Genomic DNA, 15,049 nt, shown 5'->3' on the forward strand with positions numbered 1-15,049 from the left:
TTTTTACGCTCTCTGATGTATTATCGCTCTAAAATTTCGATGATTTCGAAAGGTGGAATGCATTGTCGTCCCGCGACCGTTTCATCATTGGACAAGCAATTTTGTACCTAGTACGCGGCGGGAAAGTTACGATCTGTCGATTCCGGAAATTGGAAAGGCGTAAAAATGGGACGGCACTGGGGACACGTCCCTATAACTTCTTCCCCACTCCGTAATCAAAACCACGAAAGAAGTAAATTATCTGTCGTTTAAAGTATTGACGTACGGTGTCCGCCATAATTCAGCGAGGGCGCTGTTTCCGAACAGCTAGTTCCTGGATAACTTGCACAAAGGGCTATAATTTATCGGAGCCCGGAATCTTCACTCGGCGGGATTTTAACACCGTGCCGTGTAATCCATCAGAGCGCATAGCGGTGCGAAATACGCCAAATAAATATTTTCGCAGAGATATCATTTTACATAAATTCCATAAAATGATTAATTGAATACGCCCGGATATGTCGAATTCTCATGGAAGGTCGGTGCATGTGATCTGAATAAATTATTGTCCACACATATGACACGATGGTTTAATATTCGTGATACGATATGTCAGCGATATCGATGCGCGAAACGTCCGTTTTATTAATTATTATTTTATACAAATATTAACACATTGATTAATCTTTCATAACGCAACGTGGACACAAATCGAATATTTCTGTATATAAAGACAAATGGCTGGAGGATCTGGGATAAGTTTGCACAACAGATACCGGATACAGATTTCTGGAAAAATAACCGTTATCCGCCTGCAATTATTTTCTATAATCCAGCAATGGCTTGTAGCGTATACTACCGGCAATAAATAGTGCGCAAGAGAACTAAATGGTGTTTCCATTTGCAACGACGCTTGCAATTCACTTCTACGACATCCTTGCTCACAACTTCTGCGCAATGTCTTTCATATCGTCGTATTATTAATGTCCTCGATTTAACCAGACAAGAAATTACATCAAGAACACAAAGCGAGGTCTGAGGAGAGCGCAGATACCTTTATCACAGATTCCATCGACCATTCTTGTATGGACCCTTTTATCGTACTTGTACGTAAATCGCGCGGAATGCAATAACTTTTTATTTCATCACTTTGTTCGTAATCGGGTCTAAGTATTTATCCTTTGTAGGCGAACGACCCCATTTGGGATCATTCTCTGTTATTTTATAAACTGCTCAATTGATTTTCATCCTAAAAATCAGAAAATCCTAACCTATGGGGTAATTTGATAATGCTTTATTTGAATCTGAGATCAAAAATAAAAAAAATTCAAAATGGTGAATCCAATAAGGCGGACAGAATTAAAAAGAAAAATAATCTGATTATCGTAAAATTCGATTTTAGAGAATTTTTTTTATTACAAAGTAACAATTTGAGTTTCCAGTTTCGCTTTATTTGAAGCTCACCTATGCTACAACAGTTACAATTGATTTCCAAACTGACTTCCAAATGTATTCCATTGATACTAGATTTTCGTTCATTGGTGGTTACTATCCGTTTGAAAGTAGAATACTTTGAAGTTACACTTAAATTCAGTGATACCAAGAATTTCCTAAAAATTTCACGATAATCAAATTATTTTTGGAAATTCAAAGTTTAGAATTCTATGGTCAGAATCGAATTTACCAACCTCACAAACCCTTAACAAACAAGATCTTCTTCAAGTTTCTTTGTTAGAAAGCTTCTCAAAGTTAACATTGAGATTAACTTACATTATACGCACGGGAAAAGGGCACCGTAAACGTCATAGAAATTTTCACAAAAACTTTGTAGAATATTGTCGGATTACGCTTTTAAGATTATGATTTTTATACACAATTTCTTAATAGAAAAAACTTCATATCGCCATGAAATGGTAGGAGACGATTAAACGAAGTTATCTAACTGATCACAGAAATAAATATCCCAAGAAATGAAGATAATTCCTGTTCTTTACAATTTAAAGACATCTTTATATTACAATCAATGCACTCTGGCTTTGCGTAATTCGAAGAATTGTGGTTTAATTAAGTCAAGTCTCCTTGTGTGATCTCTTTCAGAGTACTTTGTTTGATCTTGTGGTGTCATTAGAAACATTTGCCGAGTCACGTGCCCTATTTTATGCCCGGACACACTCGTCTTTTCATGGCGTCTCTTCGGGTATAAATAATGATCACTCGAGGCTTCGTGCTATCGACTTTGATCCCCATTCCTGCGCCACGTGAACCGTATATGTATGAAAGTCCGACAGAATCACCGCAAGAACACTACAAAAAGCTTGCACGTTACGATGGTCTGGACGGCCCTGGCCGATTCAGAAAACGCAACAGCGGAAAAACGAATTTCTTGCCTCTTCCTATATTAATTTCACGACTGTCGAAGAAGTGATTCCTCTGATTATCCTCAATAGCTCTATAAACAATTCTATTAGCGCCTCCCTTTAAAAATGCAACGTATAATGTACAATGAGATCAAAATTAATCAAACGATGTGATAGGGGTAATTTTTTAAAGGTTGTAATTCGGCAAGGAACTCTTGAAATTTTCAAACGTACGAGCGAGGGAAAGTTTCCGTGGAGAGTTCATCTGGAAACGTGCCAAACGCTTCTCCACCAACGTTCGTTGCAGCGACATTGAACGCAACTTTTCTAATAAGAGCATCGGCCCCGATATCCAATAGAATAGAATCTATTCTATGTTACTCTGGCCATTTTTGTCTCGCGAAATATCGTTATATTCGCAATAAACGATAATTTGAAATTCCTGCGAAAGGGATCGATGATCTCGAGGTTTCACAGGCGGCTCCAAACGCTCTAAAATATCTATTAACCTCTCGAACCTCCTGAGGTACTTGAAAAAATTGCTTCCCATCGTGTTTTCGAACTAAACCACGATATACGACCGATGCGAATATACCTGCATGAACTCTCCAGTCGTTGACCTTAAACGGTGAAAAGTGCACGATAAATGCAGATGGACCCGCGCCAGAAGCTTTTGCCGTTGCACTGTGCCATTGGTCGCAATTCTTCTGCCAAATCCTTTAAACTCCGATACACATATTTTCGAGGTGAAACCCTTAGGCGAAGGGATTCACACGGATATAAGAAATACTTCTCTTTTCTGCCATAAAGTGTAAAAATAGCTATTTCTTCGAATATTGCGAACATGCTCTCTGCAGGTAAATGTATATATTAGCTCGTGGTGTGGTTTCTTTTTCGATCTTATAAATTTTAGGAAATCCGGATCATCGAGACGCCAAAAGGAAACAATTGAATCTCATAAATTTCTTCGGGTTACCGTATCGATTTACATAAATGAAAAAAAAAAACTAATATATAATTATTTATTCGTTTTTTTTTTTCAAGCAATTTATTATATAAAATAAAAAGTACATTTCACAATACGAAAACACAATAAATACATACAATATGAAAAGTTCGAGAAGAGAATATTGCGTATATTGCGTGTTATATGGTATGTGTCTACCTACATACATATGCGTCTACGTCGTGAAAGCGTCGATAAAACGTTATCGTCAATTTTTATTCCGTTACGAAACAATGGTACGTTAGCGCGTTTTGCGGCATACGGTATGATTCTGAGACTCTACTAGCAAATATACACGACGGCGCTGCGTTTCGGGCATTGGAACAACAGGATCGAGTTCTCGAGTAATGGCACGTTATTGAACATTGGCGCGCGAGTATCGTCATCAGTGAAGCTTACGCATCACCGGCCATCCTTTGATACGCCCGCTTCGTTAATTGTGAAAAACGAAGTTATTGGATATCTCGTTTCGCGTAATGCCAATAGGCCCCTCCCGCCCCGCATGACTTTGAAAAGCAAAGGCTGAACGTTCAATAGTCCCTTCATTTCTCCGCTACTAACTACCGCCGTCCATTTCAACAACGATTTACGTTTCGTTATCTCTCCTGTTTGTCGGAGTTTTTTCCTGCCTCCTTGAGCAGATAATATCGATATTAGAATATACCGATATACCTATAATCAGCGAATGTTGTCGAGGATTATCGAATAACGAATCCTCTCTCTTCCCTCGAGGTACCCCTATTTGTGGCCACCCGTTCTCTCATTTGTATTTTTTTTTTTTTAAATACAAACCTGCAATGTGACATTAATGGCATGTTTTACAAATGATGGAATAGAAACAATGAGATTTAATCAATCGCTGTCAGATAAGTTGGACCATTAATCGTACAAGGTCTCATACGACGATGATCGGAATCGATATCACGTGATTCTCGTATGATTAATAACAGTAAAGAGCACGTCTAATTGGCTACATGGTAACTCACTAGTTGTAAGCATTCATTATACTTTTTTGTAAGAACCATCTGCCAATTAATGGGAAGCCATTATTTCTTTTAAAAAGATTATTTTTCAATTAATTTACTATTGGTTTTCACAAAACGTCGAGCATTATATCAACACAATGTACTCGTTCACTCGTGTAGACAATTAAAGGCTCTTCCTTCATGTAATTTGTATAAACCGTCGTTCACTATGGATTGATGCAAACATTTTACTGAAAATAAGTACATGCAAGAATTATGCATGCAAAGTTCGATAAAAAAAAAATGATACGTCCAGGTGAGTCGAGAATGGCAACCAGTTGTACATGGAAAGAACAATTTTGCTGATCTGTATGTATCTAAATATTTAGATACATACAGATCTGAAAATAATTTTGTTGGATCCTCAAAATAATTATATAGGAAGAATAATGAATAATGCAAAAAATTTTAATATTCTGGCAACCACTTTAAGGGGATCCTAAAGCGAAGCTCGAACTCCGACAAAGTCACCAGAGATCGTTGTTTTTTAAGCGCATCGCGACATGTTTTTATATACTACCACACCAATGTCTCACGCAACCTATGATACACGCAGTCACATTTTCGTGTCAATTTTCGTATAACAAATTCGTCGCGATAAACCGTCTAAGTCTAATTCTAAGAGCTCGACGTTATTTATTCGTGCAAACTACATGTTTGTGGTCTTAGTGTAACAAGGTGTCTCAGGCTGTCAAGGCGTGACAACATTTGCTTGATACGAAAGTTTTGCAACCTGTACTTACGAAATAGTACACGACTTGATAGCTTGAGACGCCATTACACTAAGAAATGGTAAAAAAATATATCAATTTCGAAATTTTTAGTCATTCTCGACATAAATTCCATACATATTAATGCGTACACTTTAATCCTAGAAAAAGATTTTCTAATCTGTGAAAGAGAAAAAAAAGTATTTGTTATATAAAAATTATATGATTTAGTCGGTAATACAGACGGTTTAGGATCCCCTTAAGCGACCTACATAATTATTTGGATGGTCCAACCAAACTATTTTCAGAACTGTATTTTCAATTCTTCACTTAAAAATTTTGAAACACTTTAACAACACTTTAAATCGTTCTTTTCTATATATCAAAAATAAAAGACGCTGGTTCCGCGTGATTTATCGCGATTAAATCCGTCATATCGATAACAATTTCGCTTATCACTCGATGTGACCGCTCGCGCCTCCAGGGAGATACACACCGATATAAGAGCGATGGTTATCGATACTTCGTCGCCGTATATATGAAATATACGGCCGGTTATCATTAAATCGTAATTAATGATCCGCGTTACGACGAACACAACCGTTGAACCGACGCTTCTACAAATACACGTGCGGGATGAAAATTAATGGACGGAATAATCCCTTTCATTAATCACATTGTGTTGCAGTCTTTTCGCTAACGGCTCTTTACGTGCGTCTCTGTTCCGGCGAAAAACACGTTCGATAATTCTTTATCACTCCACAGGATAGGAAGTCTCCGTCTCGTCCGTGAATTAAAATTTCTAACCGCCACACGGTGGCGGCCAAAAGTGCACGCTCATAGCGATATCTTTTCCGAAGGCAGTACGTCACGGAGAAATACGCCGCTCGGAAAACAACGGTAGAAGAAGAACAATAATTTTTAACTTCGCATCATTATTCATACGCGGCTTTATTCCATTAACTTTGCTATTTTACCGCGCCATTGCATTGTCCGCCGCCATTATGCAGAAGACCAAGCAACAGCGTTAGCATTAACTTTACATACAGGACCGTAGCGCGGAGCGCTGACATCTCAGCAGTATTGTCTCGGCAAACAAGGCTTATTGCCAAACTATGCTTACGAGACGCTTATGATTTGATAATGGTTTAATGCTTGTATAGACATATGCGCGCGCGAGTACAGAGAACACGGCGTCCGCCATGCAACCTGTTACCGCAACCGCAATTAATTTATCAAGTTAAGACGCAGTTATGTCATTGTCGTTCCCAACACCAGTCATGCTACTTCATGCATGTGCTGCGCATTTCGCTCTTCTAGGCTATATCTAATTAGCCGGCACTGTATGCCCTCACATTTAAACGCTCTAATTTCTGCTTTAGAGTCGCGCTTATCAGCCTGCCTGCCTGCCTGCCTGAACGACGATAGAAATCACGCGGGCGATAATAACAAACGATATTTTTTTTTCTTCCCTCTTACGTTGTAATTTAATTAATAATTAATGTGCTTGTCAGTACAACTTTTTCGAATCGATCGTAGTGATCGACAGCGTTCCACAGATGAATTTTCTGTTTCGGAACTTTTATGTCAACGAACGTATGGGTGCATTGCAAAACGAGAAAACGAGAAGGAAAATTTAATTTACAGACTCGTTAGGCGCCTCGCTCTTCATTGTTTGCTCGTACGCTGATACTGACAGCACGTAGCAAGTTCTCCAAACATTTCCGAAGAGCGCTGGGGTACGCGTTGTTAATATTTCGATAACCGAAGCTCTATCGCGAGGACAGATCCAAAAGAGAGATACAATCAACGGCCGTGCAACACGCAAGGTCACGCCTATTCGTATTGAAAAGAGGCAAACCGTGTATCCTGCCTACAAATACGAGGGTAAATATGTCCCTTTGATGTCACACAATGTCTGCACGCATTCTTCGTTTGTGTGCAAAGCGACGAAAAAGTGAAAACTGTGAAAGAAAAGTTTATCTCGAACTTGCGATAAGTTTGCGAATTTTTTATAGCGGCCGTGTCATCTCATATGAGAACATCTGTATTGACAGAAATTGATCATTTGATTAATCTAGTTCGTCTTTATTTCGTTGAAGAATGTAATGTATTTAGGTTAAATATAATATGTTTGACTTAATACATTCTTCATTGAGAGAGAGAGAGAGAGAGAGAGAGAGAGAGAGAGAGAGAGAGAGAGAGAGAAATAAAGACAAATTAAATTAATTTAGTCAAATAAATCTTTTTTAGTGTATCGCTCTCTCTGACATAATTAAAAAAATTAATCTAATTAAGTAAGAGAAATTCTATAATTAGTAAAAGTGGGTCTTAGTGCTTGAATATTTCGGTGTGAATTTATATACATATCCAATGCTGCAAGAAAATTAAGTTTCCCAGAAAAAAAACCTATTTTTTAATTTGAAGAAAAATTATTAATTAATCCAATAATATGAGTTAACATTATCAAATGTTATTTTTGTCATTTTCGTTTTACAATCTTTATGGGTTTTCTACAATAATAAGCCATTACCTAAGCATTAAGTCTTCAGCTATAAGAAATTAACCAAAATCATAATCGATTATTCTTTTCATATTCGATTGTGATTCGTCAATTTTTCTTATGGCTTAATATTTAAAACTTAGGTAATGAGCTTATTGTAGAAAGCCATTAACCTTTGTAGGATGAAAAAGCCGATATAATGGCGCTGAGACAGTATCATATATATAGTGTTTAAAACAAGAAATATAATAAAATAATAAATTATAACAAATCTTATTCAAGGAAAAACTACAAGATTTGAAAAATAGATCTTCGTTCTCCAAAGGTTAAAAAAAACCATCAATTCTTTTTGAGTTGTAATAATTTTAACCATCTTTTTTGAGTTGTGTTTTAACGATTTTTTTTTTTTTTTTGTAGAATTAGATTTCACTCGAAAATCACGTTTTTTAAGCTGTATCATTTTTTAACTAGGAGAGTGAATGACTTTATAAGTATGTGGATCAATGTGTGCGTTGTCGTTGAATGCCAAAAGCATGTTTTCCCCGAAGAAATGCGCATTATTTCGTGACATATAATCGGTGACTATACGACGTCTATAAACCTGGTTCATCTCGTCGAGATTTCAGCCTGCGTCAACATCTGTCGATTGCGTTCGTCGATCCGTGCCGCGCTACGGGAGACAAATAAGTGCAGCCCGTCATTGAATCGATTAATAATCATTCTGTCAATTTAAGGATTCACCCCGTTAATGTTCCATTACATAAAGTATTCATACCGCCGCAAAATCGCGATTACTGTGAGTGCCGGTCAAATTGCGCGAATCAAATCGGTGTATATAGAACTTAATGATACAGTGGTCAGGCAGCCATTATACAAAACGGTATTATGCGCAGCGTGCATTTGACGATTGTTTGGATTGACGTTATTCGCCGTCGGTACGTCAATTAACGATTTTCTATTGCGTTTTGTTGCCAGAGAGAAAATACGGAGTTAACGATACTGTGCACAATCATCGTATATTCACAAAGCTCCGATCAAATCGTCATTCTACTGATAAAGTTCCCAGTATAAACGCGTATTAATAATCAGGTTCACCTTCGTGTACAATCGTAAATTCAGTTTTAAATATTTTGTTGGGAATTTAATATATCGCGATATTTATTGAAGTATTATTTTATTATGTCAAACATTTTGTTAGGAATTTAATATATCATGATATTATTAATATTATATTATGTCGCTATATTGCGCGTCTTTTATTATACATGGTACATTGACCTATGAATATATATATATATATATATATATTCTATTAAATGCACGATTATATTCCGTATTTTTTTTTATTATTTATAAAATAAGACTACCTACGAGCAAACGTAATTACACGCGCACGAAGGAAATGGATGTTGAAATAGACGTTGAAAAGTTGTGTTATCAAAGCGCCTTTGCATGTATTATCACGTAAAAGATAAGATCGTATCAACTTGTACTAATTTCACCGTCATATTTTACATTAAGCCGTGAAATTACGTTATTTCCGTTGTTTTATTTACGAACAAAGTATCGCTATTTTTTTTTTCTCCTATCCACCCGGTGCATTCGCATCACTTTTTCATTTCCCTGCAAAACGAGATTTTGGAAATTTAGCGCTATTTACATTTCGATCGTTTACGCCCATTGGACAATTCGCCGTCGGCCGGTGCGCGAACGTAAACGCATGTACGTCGATCACGTTGCACGCATGAAGGGAATCTGTGATCGATAAACATATATGTAGATCACGCTCCGCGGTACACGAGTAGATACCGGCGATGACGATAGGGCATGACGATAGCGAATCTACGCTCTCTTGCAATATGTCGGAAATCTACATTTCCATTTATATGGAAATTGCAAAATCACGCTTTTGTTCGATCAATTAGCGGCGGACTATCAGCGGTACGTGAAATCGCGGATATCGCTTATTCGGCTGAGGGGGACCGCTTTCGCCACGACAACCTGCGCAATCCATTATCGCGGAAGATTACGGCAGCGTACGCGAATGTGAAACGATTAATATCGATGCCGGTCCCAGATATGATATATCGCTTCGATGTTGAGTGATTCAAGAAACGGACGATGAACAAACATACCGACCTATCTAGACGGTTTGTTATCGTCCTCGTCGCTGCACACTCGCGACTAATTTAAAGAATCAGAAGAGGAGACGTGAGCTTGATAGAATGACGAAGTAAAAATGGCGTCGAGCTACGGTAAAAATATCGTAAACGAAAAACAACTGCACGGAAAAAAAAAAAACGATCTTGCTGAAAGTATTTAAAAGTTTAACTAAATACAGATCTGGATATAATTTTAATAAATTATCAAAATAATTATATAACACGATTTGCAATGTTACGAAAATGTTGACATTCTAGTAATCAGCTGGAGCGTTTCATACAATTATTTTGATAGTTTCTCTTTTTCTCTTTCTTTCTCTATTTAATAATAAAATCTAATTAAATGAGAGAAATCCTATATTCCGTTGAAGCGGATCTTAGTGCTTAAAATACATATTTCTTGTGTAAATTTATAAATCATTCTGATTCTGCATACCGAAATCTCTTAAAACGCAATTTATGAACAAAATCAGAATAGTAATATCACTTATTAAATTGTATAAGTAATTTAATAATTTTTTTTATACTAATAAAAATATCTTTCACACGAATGTCAATCGTCATACTTCATAATAGAAATCTAAATGAATAAGTTACTGTGAAAATATTATTCCGCCCAGGATATATATGTATTTAAGAACTAAAATTTGCTTCAATCGAATATAGGATTTCTCCCATTTAGATTTATTCTTGGTCTAAATTCGTACTATATTGTTAATAACAAAATGTTAAATAGCATGAAAAATCAGAAAATATAGCTGAAGATGTAATATTTATTAATCGTCTTTCTTTTCTCACTCTCTTTGTCTCGTTCCATTTAACGCCGGAAGTAAAGAAAATATTATTTTACAATTGGTTTTAAAATATCATAGATGATAGAAATATTGCGAAAAGTTTTATCTCGCTATCTTAAGTAGGCAAGCTTATGAAATAATGAGCGAGTAATAAAAAATACTGCTTAGAGCTGTTAAAGTTTACGTTAAGTCTTTCATGCTAGCTTTTTATTTTTTCATAATATAAAATTAAAAGATAATTGTATATGAAATACAATCTTCACTTTAAGTGTAGTTAAAAATGATTTGCATGCACGCATGATGTTTCAAAATACGAAAATAAATAACATGAGTAAAATATTTTGTTGAAACTACATAAACCGAGGGAAATAAATAAAGCCTGTTGAAACAAATCCCACAGAGGTTGTGAAAGCAAGCTTGCATGTAGGCGATATGCACAGCCAAATCGATTAACACCGACTGCGCGATGGTCAAAGCGGAGCGCACGCGGCAAAACTATGTCATAAGCATAAATAAAATATTTCGTGGAAAGTGACTACAAGATTCATAGACGAATACGAATAACAATGACTGCCCGGACGCACGCACGACCAATACGAATAATGCCGCTGTGATGAATTGGAATCGCGAATTTCCATCTAATTACTCTGCTGACATCCATCATATCGATCAAACCAAATATGTGCCTACGTAAACGCATTGCATCGATTTCCGATGTTATAGAAGCCACCGTCAATCGTCGACAAAGTGACAGACACATTAAGAATTCCTTACTAGCTCTTCGGAAAAGGTAAAGTGCATATGAAAAAAATGACGAGGCAGAATTTTTGGAAAGGATTATCAAAATAGATCGTTTTGAGATGTGTGTTTTCCTGTTGCACTAATACACAACACAATACTGGTGTTATAATTATCATTGTTTCAATTATCTTTTCCACTCCGCATTGAGAAAAATGTTTGTTGTTTATAATTATAATTATGGTTAAGAATAATTATTAACAAATTATGCTCTATTTTTATAGTCACTGCTATAATATTAGAAAAAAAATAGCATATTTACAGTTTCATCAAAAAATATATAATTGACAATAAAATAACTAAATTGTACTAAATTGTGAAAAAATATTTACAAAATTTTAATAAACATTTTTTAAAATAGTTTATGTAGTATATTTATAATTGTATTTAGTATATTTGTTTAAATTAACTAACATTTATTTACAATAAATAAATATTATTCATTTTCAATAAAAAAATGATACTTAAATCAAATTAATTATTATTATTCTTATATCAAATAAATATACGTTTACATTTAAATATTGATTAATACTATAAATAAATATTTATTAAAATTTAAATAATACATTCTTTCAGTCAAGTTAAATTTTAATAATTACAATCATTTTTTCTCTTAGTGCATGTAACTGAATATGTATGTGCATCTTACACAAGTGTAATCGAAAATAATAAACATTACCTATATGTTTCAACGAAACAAAATTATCTAAAATACACGCCAGTCTAAATATTACTCGTCTAATCTCACGATAACATTTGCACATGCATGTTACACGAAGGCCATTGAAATGTTATGTTAGTTGTGCTACGAAAAGTTACAAAGGAAAGCTGAAAAAAAGATTAATTCTCAAATTTAAAATCATTGCCAAGCTTTTAAAAACTCGATTTAAAAAATTAATTTAGAAGCACTTTACATAATTTAATATGGAAAACCTGAAACGTTGAACTTTTGTGAACACTAAACACATTTAATCTCGATCATGCTAACACATTCGCTCGAAATATCGTATTCATATGACAAATTGTTTCTATAATAATGCAAGTGATATAAACATTATTCGAATGTTCCAATTGTTAAAATTACCGTAACGCGAAGCTCTCATAATTGAAGTGGAATTTTGCAAACCGATTACTACATTAATGCAATTAAACGGCAAAAAAAAAAAACAATTGTATAGGAGATACGTTTTACCGTTGCACAAATTGCAGTAAATTATTTATTTATCGAATGAACATTCTATAGTTTTTTTTGGACGTTCCTCGCGTAATAGCCCAGTACGTTCGTCGCAAACTGCATTTCGCTCGGCCGTACGAGCAGCTCGGGGCCATAGGATTAAATGCCGCAACTTATGCAACAGTATATCGTACAACTGCGGACGGTGCTAACTAATTCAGGGTCGAACGAATTCGAAACTTCGTGTGTGGCATTAGCTTTCAAGACGGCCTTTACGTTGGCCGCTAATAACTGTAGCAAGAATGTGACCATTAACTGATAAGTGTTATTGCAAAAAATTAACTTTTACTTATGCAAAAAAAATATCAAAGAAGAGAACGACAGAGAGAATTGTTAAACGTATTCAGAATCGATAATATGGAATATTTCACTGATCGTCGCAAATACGAACGTTTTGTGAGAATACAAACTGGAAATGGCTACATGTACGTTCGAGAGGCGCGTAACACGCATAATTCAGAAATATCAGCGGCGGGCATATATATAATATATAATATATAATATAGCAAATTTACCGTCCTATATTCGTGCGTGTTATTATCTCCTTTTACGTATCCTGCTGACATTCGCAACTGCCACATTCAAATGCCAATTACATGGAAAAACAATTTTGCTAAAATAATATCTAAAAATTTAGCTAGATATAGATCCGAAGATAATTTTGCTGGACTGAAAATAATTTTGTCAGAATAATTAGGAATCTCGAGCATGACGAGCAATGCTGCAAAAAGTTTTGACATTCTAGCAACTAGTTTTGAATGCCCTACATAATTATTTTCATGTGATTTAACAAAATTATAAATTTTTAGATCTCAAATTGATTCCTAGAGTATCGAAACTTTTTACAGTATTACTTGTCATATTTGAATTTTCTACAGAATTATTTGGATGGTCTAACAAAATTATTCTTTTGGATTTGTCCAGCTAAATTTTTAAATGCTTCAGCCAAACTATCCTTTTTTGTATGCGAAGCGGACAAATGGCGTGTCGCGTGATAAACGTTCTCCAATGTCGTTCAGCTGTATGCGAAGATTCAGGATTTGTTAAAGATGTAATTAAAAAAGGGAGTCACTCCGACTTAGAGCGATTGTGTGCCCTTCAGGCACAACTTTTTCGAGACTCGGTAAAAATCGCACGAACTTTTTTTTGTGCCCGCCTTTGTACGCGGGTACAAACCTTCCTCCTTCAAAGAGGAAGGTGTTCCACTTCACGCGAACGATCCGCGTCCTTCCACGCGCTCAACTTGCTATATCGGACAGGGTTAAATATAAGTATGGAAGTTATATACGAGAGAGAACCTATAAGTTCGAAGAAACGCGTGCTCGAGCGATGAACGGCGAGGAGGTGTCGATGATAGCGGAGTGACTTTAAATACATCCTGATGCTGCTGGTCGCTAATCGGCGCCACGTATGAGATGTTTGCGGACAAGTGTTCTATGAAAAATGTTCGCGTTCATGCGTGCTCCGATTTATCCACGCCAGAAGCCCATCGTCGAGACACCCCGCGCAATAAACCTTCTCGTCGCCGCGACGAGAAGGTAATTCAGGCGAAGAAAATCGCGTCTGCGATCCTCGAGAGATGTTCATCCACAGCGATGATGCTTGATGTAAATACGAATGATTAGTAATCTACTGGTCCCGATCTCGGGTCTGATCTCGAGTTCGATCTCGGCCCTCATTCTATATACTTTGTTAAGAAGTTAAATATTAATTAAAGCCTGATTTTTCATTTTTTGTAAATATCGAAGGAGCACTGTTAATCCAATCTCCTAAAATTAAATAACGTTTCGTTATTTTTAACTTATACATCATATATGTCAAAATGTAATAAGTCAATCCATTTCTGTGGTTAGTTTCAAAGTCCATGTTAACGTATGCAAATAATAAGCTAAATTTCAGTTGAATTTAATACATTTTTTTTAATTAAAATTTTAATTCCATGTTTTAGTTAAATTAACGACTTTATATTGTGTACAAGCAGAGGCGATAGAAATAATTAAAAATAACTGAAGTATAATATGACATTAATTTAATAGAGAGTGTACTTAACTTGTGATTAGACTTAACCTGATGGTAATGTAAAAGTAGTATTTTTCTAGCCTATGGTTAATATACTATATATTACCAAATTGATAGTAAGTAATTTTTTATAGTAAGGTTTTATAGTAAGTAATTAAAGTTACCATTACAAAACCATCAGTTTAATGATTAACCACAACTAAAAAAAATAAAATTTTTACATTAAATTAAACGAGATTAAATCTAAACCAGAAAAATCTTTAATCAGAAAATAAAAAGCTAACCGTAAGGCCCGGTTTTTTATTTTCTAATTAACTTATGATTAGACTTAACCTGATGACAATGTAAAAATTATATTTTTTTAGCCGTAATTAATCATTAAACTAACGGTTTTATAATAATTTTTATTATTAGAAAACTATTAGTTTAATGATTAAAACTATAGTTAGAAAAACACAA

General features: G+C 35.2%; 1 protein-coding gene across 1 annotated transcript in view; it reads right to left on the minus strand.

Annotated features, from left to right (window-relative positions):
• LOC108750778 (neurobeachin-like) overlaps positions 1-15,049 on the minus strand; it is a 215,533-nt gene that overhangs the window by 198,154 nt on the left and 2,330 nt on the right. The gene's annotated exons all lie outside the window — the stretch shown is intronic.

Source organism: Trachymyrmex septentrionalis, unplaced genomic scaffold, assembly GCF_001594115.1.
Source record: "Trachymyrmex septentrionalis isolate Tsep2-gDNA-1 unplaced genomic scaffold, Tsep1.0 scaffold37, whole genome shotgun sequence".
Taxonomy (NCBI): domain Eukaryota; kingdom Metazoa; phylum Arthropoda; class Insecta; order Hymenoptera; family Formicidae; genus Trachymyrmex; species Trachymyrmex septentrionalis.